Below are 7,110 nucleotides of genomic sequence, written 5' to 3'. Positions count from 1 at the left end.
GTATTTATCACATTAAATGGCCTAATAAGTATAGGGATGATAAGAGGTTGAGTTTGGATTGGGTATTTGCTTCCATTTTTGCACAGCAAATTCAAGTTTTGCACAGCAAAGATGCATTTCATGATAATAATTTTAGCAGTTTAAAATCATTGGTGGTGAACAACGTGACAAAGGATCATCTGATTCCATCTCAAGTACTTCTTTGCTTAAAGAGCTTGGAANAATTGGAGGTAAAAAGCTGCAAGGAAATGGGGAAAATATTTGATGTAAATGATCTTGACACGGAGAAAAAGGGAATAGTGTCTCGATTGAGAAAACTTACTTTAGATACCCTGCCAAATTTGAAGTGTGTATGGAACAAAAATCCTCGAGGAATTGTCAGCTTTCCCAATTTGGAAGAAGTGTTTGTCTCTGATTGTGCAGAGTTGGAAGCACTGTTCCCTTCATCCCTTGCCAGAAATCTTGTCAAGCTTGAGGAACTTGATATAGAGAATTGTGAGAAGTTGGTAGATATTGTTGGAAAGGATGATGAAAGAGAGCTTGAAACAACTAAAATGTTCAAATTCCCTTGTTTGTTGTTTTTGATTCTTTTTAGGCTGCCACGACTTAGTTGCTTTTATCCTGGAAAACATAATCTGGTATGCCCCTTGTTAGAAACCTTAGACGTTTCCTATTGTCCTAAGTTAAAGTTATTCACATCGGAATTTCATGATAGTCACAAAGAATCGGTTATAGAAATTCAAGTTAGTTCTACAATTACAATTAGCCGTCTTCAACACCCTCTTTTCTTGATTGAAAAGGTGCAGCTTTTTCCCTTTTGAATCCCAATTTTTTTCATTTCCTCTTCTTATCAACTCCTCCTTCTAACTGCCACCATTTTCTTTGGAATTTGTTTGACTTTGCTAGGTTGTTCCCAAACTGAAGTAATTGACCGTCAATGAAGAAAGCATTATCTTGTTGAGCCATGCAAATTTGCCACAAGACCTCTTTCGCAAATTAAATCTTCTTCTGCTATGCCAAGAGGATGAGGATGAAGACAACAGGAAAGATACTCTGCCTTTTGATTTCCTTCTCAAGGTACCCAGTTTGGAACATCTTAAACTGTCGGGTTACTTTGGTCTGACAGAGATATTTCCCTATGAAAAGCTCAAAGTTCATGATAAAATACTTTCCAGATTGAAACATTTAACCCTATATAACCTTGAAGAGTTGAAGTCTATAGGGTTAGAGCACCCATTGGTAAAACCATACTCTGAAAGACTTGAATCATTAGAGCTTATTGAGTGTTCGCAAGTAGTAAAATTAGTGTCTAGTGCAGTATCTTTCATGAATATGAAATTGTTGCATGTGACAGACTGCAAAAGGATGGAGTATCTATTCACATTTTCCGTTGCCAAAAGCTTGGTGCAACTTGTGGACGTATCTATACAAAATTGTGGATTAATAAAAGAAATAGTCAAAAATCAAAATGAAGATGCTTCTCATGAGATCATATTGTTATAAAACTTAAATTAGAAAATTTATTGTTGGTTGGTATTCCTAGATAGCATTAATGGTTTTAGGTGGCAGAGGCATCATGACTTATCTCTAGCATTTAAAAAGACATAAACTTTTGATTTATCTCTGGCATGTCAAGAGGCAAACCTTTTGCCCATAAATATTTGTATCAGCTCATTCGAAATAATGCACAGAGAAAAGAAAGCGTTTTTTTTTTTTTTGGAAAGTCTGCCAATTCTTTTGCCTTCTTGATTGCCAACAAATTGGCATCAGAGTGTGTAAGGTGAAAGAGAGAGAGCAGCGACTGAGAGAGAATGTTGCGGTGTGCACAGGCAGAGAGATAGGAGCGAACTAAAAGTTTTGTGAGGTGTGTAAGTTGAGTGTAAACACCTGAGAGAAATGGCAAGTCTAACCAATGGCATCCGCTACCCAATTTAACGAAAGACGTTAACTATGACAATTGGAAGGTGCAGATAAAAGCCCTTCTCGGCTCCCAAGATAAGTGGGATGTGGTCGAGACTGGGTATGAGGAACCAGTGAGCACAAATGGATATTCAAATGCCCAATTGAACGCGTTGAAGGCCATTCGAGCTAAAGACAAGGCAGCTTTGCATCTGTTATACCGAGCTGTTAACGAATCCGGCTTTGAGAAGATAGCAAATGCAAAATCTTCCAAAGTAGCATGGGATACACTTGAAAAGGCAAACAAAGGAGACGAACGAGTGAAGCAGGTTCGACTTCAAACCCTTAGGGGCAAGCTGGAAAACATGAGGATGAACGAGTCTGAAAGCGTATCTGAGTTCATTACTCGGGTGGAGACTGTGGTGAACAAATTGAACCAGAATGGTGAGAATCTTTCATCAAACCGAGTTGTTGAAAAGATTTTAAGGTCATTGAGAGATGATTTCGAGAATATTGTATGCGCAATAGAGGAGTCCAAGGATCTATCAACGCTCACCGTTGAAGAGCTTGTTGGGTCCCTGGAAGCATATGAGCAAAGACGGAAAAGCAAGAAGGGGGAGTCCCTTGAACAGGCTCTCCAGGCAAAGGCGATAATAAAAAAGGATAGTGTGTTTTATGCTCAAAGTACCAGAGGCCAAGGAAGAGGCAGAATCCAAGGTGGTAGAGGAAGAAGAGAACGAAGAAATGAGCAAGTCGGCCAACAAAACTGGCGTGGCCGAGGTCAGGCTCGAGGTGGCCGAGGTCAGACTCGGGGTGGTTGAACAAGCACAAACAACATTGAATGCTATAACTGTGGGAGGTATGGGCATCTTGCCAAGGATTGCTACTCGGTAAAATGCTATAACTATGGAAAGATTGGCCATATTTCCAAGGATTGTAGGTCTGAGAAGAAAAATGAGGAGCCAACAAACTTCCTTGCCGAGAAAGAAGATGAAGGATTGTTGCTAGTGACAAATATTCCAGAAACCGAGGTCAAACCGAGCTGTTCTAATAATTCAGTCTGGTACTTGGACACCGATGCAAGTAACCATGGCGACGAGAGTTTATTCAAAGTACTTTTAAAGGTGGAATACGGATCCGTTTCTTTCAGCGATGCTTCGAAAGTAACCGTCAAAGGTCAAGGAACGATATGGTATCAATAGGAAAATGGGCGAATCGGAGAGGTAAGAGATGTATACTATGTGCCCGATCTCAAAAGCAACATACGAAGCATAGGACAGATAATGGAGAAGGGGTACTCAGTTCTGATGAAGGACCGAGAATTACAACTGAGGGATAAACTCGGAAGGCTCATCGCCCAAGTAGAAATGAAGAAAAATCGCATGTACAAACTTGAGTTGAAAATAGTTCAAGATAAATGCATGCAACTTGATATGGAGGACGAGGCCATGAAGTGGCATTTGCGGTTCGGTCATCTTCACTTTGGAAGGTTGACCAAGTTGGTGAAAAAGGAGATGGTGTTCGCACTGCCTCAAATGGAATTCGAAAAGAGGTTCTATGAAGAATGTGTGATCGGAAAGCAAGCGAGGACCTCTTTCCCACGAAGCTCTGAGTACCGAGCAAAGAATCAGCTTGAATTGATCCATACCGACTTATGTGGGCCAATAACTCCAGAATCATTTAGTGGTAAGAAATACTTCGTCTCTTTCATTGATGATTTCTCAAGGAAGACGTGGGTTTACTTTTTGGAAGGAGAAGTCAGAAGTGTTTGAAACTTTCAAGAAGTTCAAAGTGATGGCAGAGAAAGAAAGAAACAAAGTCACCAAAACAGTCCGATCTGACAGAGGAGGCGAGTTCACTTCTGCCGAGTTCAACAAATACTGCGAGGAACATGGAATCAAGCATTTCTTGATGGCTTCAAATTCTCCACAACAAAACGGTGTAGCAGAACGAAAGAACCGAACCAATCTCGACATGGTTTGATCTATGTTGAAAGGGAAGAATATGCCGAAGAAGTTTTGGGCAGAAGCAGTGCAATGTGCAGTCTATGTGCAAAATATATGTCCACATACAAAGTTCGGAGAGAAGATGCCTCAGGAGATTTGGAGTGGTGTGAAGCCGAGTGTCTCTCATCTACAGGTGTTCGGTAGCGTGGCCTATGGGCAAGTACCAAGTCCGCACAGGACAAAACTTGATGATCGGAGCAAGAAGTACATATTTATCGGGTATGATAAAAATTCTAAAGCATATAAATTGTTTGATCCTGTTAACAACAAAGCAGTGGTGAGCCGAGATGTTTATGTGGAGGAAACAAAGAAGTGGTGCTGGAGTAAATTGGTCGAAAAAGAAACTAGCTCGGAGATTTTTGTACCTTCAAAAACAACCACCGAGTCCTCAGATGAAGAAACACAGCCTCGAAAGCCTAGGATGAGGAGTCTACAGGAAATATATGACACTACAAATGAAGTTCATGTTGTATGTCTTCTGGCTGACTCTGAAAACTTGAGTTTTGAGAAAGTTGTCCAAGAAGAAAAGTGGAGAACAACCATGGATGAGGAGATTAGAGCGATTGAACTCAACAAAACTTGGGAATTGACCGACCTTCCTAAAGGAGCTCGGCCCATTGGAGTAAAATGGTGTACAAAAAGAAGATGAATGTTGAGGGAGAGGTTGAGCGTTATAAGGCTCGACTTGTGGTAAAGGGCTATAGACAAAAGGAGGGGATAGACTATGATGAAGTAATTGCTTCTGTCACGAGAATGGAGTCAATCCGACTCTTGATCTCGTTTGCTGCTCAAAACCAAGCCAATTCAACAAATGGATGTGAAGTCGGCCTTTCTAAATGGAGTGCTGAAAGAGGAGGTGTACGTCGAGCAACCACTCGGGTACATGAATAGAGGAGATGAGAAGAAAGTGCTGAGATTGAAAAAGGCCCTCTATGGACTGAAGCAGGCTCCCCGGGCATGGAATGAGAGAATTGAGGGGTATTTCAAGAAAACTGGGTACGAACAATGTCTGTACGAACATGCTTTGTACACAAAAAAATCAGAAAAGGATATGATGGTAGTTGTTCTCTATGTCGACAACCTCATATTCACCGGAAGCAACACAAAGCTAAGTAAGGAGTTTAAGGAGGCAATGGAAAAAGAGTTTGAGATGACAGACTTAGGCTTAATGAAATATTTTCTTGGCCTGGAAGTGAAGCAATCGAAGGAAGGGATTTTTATATCGCAAGAGAGGTACGCGCTTGAAATTTTAAAGAAGTTTAAAATGGAGGACTGAAACCCGGTTTCTACTCCAATGGAACCAGACACTAAACTCATGAAGTTTGATGGAGGAGAACGAGCTGATTCTGGGAGATATCAAAGTTTAATTGGAAGTCTAAGGTACCTTACAAGCACGAGACCCGACTTAATGTTGAGTGTTGGGATAATGAGCAGATTCATGGAGGATCCAAGCTATACACATTGGAAGGCCTTGAAGAGAATTTTGAGATATATTCGAGGATCCCTATCACTTGGTCTTTTCTACTCAAAATCAGATGACTATCGACTAGTGGGTTACTCGGATACTGATTGGTGTGGTGATGTTGATGACCGGAAAAGTACTTCGGGTTATGTATTCCTACTCGGAAATATGACTTTTACTTGGCTGTCTAAGAAGCAACCCATTATAGCCTTGTATATGTGCGAAACGGAGTATGTGGCGGCCTCTTGGAGCGTGTGTCATGTAGTTTGGCTTTTAAATTTATTAAGGCATTTGGGAGTGATCCAAGATGAAGGGACTGTGATCCGAGTTGATAACAAGTCGGCGATCGAGTTGGCAAAGAACCTAGTTAATCACGGAAGGAGCAAGCACATCGATGTTCGTTTTCATTTCATCTGAGAACAAGTAAGAGAAGGAAAGGTCAAGCTGGAGCGTGTTGAAAGCCAAGCTCAAGCCGCGGACGTATTTACCAAGCCACTACCGACCACACTATTGGAGAATTGCAAAAGGCTGATTAGAATGAGAAATGGAAAGATTATTTAAGTTTAAGGAGGAGATTTGTTATAAAACTTAAATTAGATAATTTATTGTTGGTTGGTATTCCTAGATAGCATTAATGGTTTTAGGTGGTAGAGACATCATGACTTATCTCTAATATTTGAAAAGACAAAAACTTATTATTTATCTGTGACATGTCAAGAGGCAAACCTTTTCCCCATAAATATTTATATCAACTCATTCGAAATAATGCAGAGAGAAAAGAAAGCGTTTTTTTTTTTGAAAAATCTGCCAATTCTTTTGCCTTCTTGATTGCCAACACATATTTGGATGGCTCAAAATATTAAATCTGGATTCCTTACCATTGCTTGGAAGCTTTTATTCAGGGAAAGCCACGTTGCTATTTTCACATTTTAAAAAAGTAACGATATCTAAATGCCCCAAATGAAGACTTTCTCTCAAGGAGACATAAATGCACCATTTTTTTCCGGGGTTGGAAGTTCGATTGAAGATTTTGATTTAACCTTCCACGATGATCTCAACACTACAATCAAGAGCTTGTGTCACAAACAGGTGCGGAATTCATTTTGGAAAATTGTTTTGTTGTATGTTTATAAGCTTAATGTCACACTTATAGGTCTGTCCATATTGCAATTATGCTGTATTCTATGCTTAAAACATATTTATGCTTAAAACAAGTTTGTTGTGAAAAAAGGATACATATGAGAAACCAAAAATATATTATAATATCAATTCTCATTTTTTAAACGTACATTCACATCCTCTGCAACATATTTCCAAATGTAGCTATGCATCTTCCTGCTATACTGCAATTTTTATGATTTCCCTATGGTTGCATTAATATTGTTCATGTTTGATATTTTTTCTCCATACTTTTCCCATTCCCTGGATATGAAACACTGCTTCAAATTGATATGAAAGTACTTGAACTAACTGGAGCAAAATAAAAAGGGCAAGTTAATTCCAATACTGCAAAATGTTCAAAAATCACATTTAACCCATTTTGAAAATATGTTGAAAGGATACTTGTATTAATTATTCTTTTAATTTGGTTTTAGGTTGAGGGGGATTCCGTCATGGAATCAACTTATAGAGGAAGCAGTGATGGTGATAATTACACATCTGAATAAAGGTTAATGTTAAATCTTATTTTTAAGTGGTTTTACGTCTAACATTTGTTAGAAGTGAGTTTTAGGCCTAACTCAA

General features: G+C 39.4%; 1 pseudogene; it reads left to right on the top strand.

The window, feature by feature from the left end:
- LOC106758400 overlaps positions 1–7,110 on the top strand; it is a 42,334-nt pseudogene that overhangs the window by 5,042 nt on the left and 30,182 nt on the right.

This window comes from Vigna radiata, chromosome 4, assembly GCF_000741045.1.
Source record: "Vigna radiata var. radiata cultivar VC1973A chromosome 4, Vradiata_ver6, whole genome shotgun sequence".
NCBI lineage: Eukaryota > Viridiplantae > Streptophyta > Magnoliopsida > Fabales > Fabaceae > Vigna > Vigna radiata.
The sequence above is the reverse complement of the archived record's forward strand: the minus strand, read 5'-3'. Positions and strand labels throughout refer to the sequence as shown.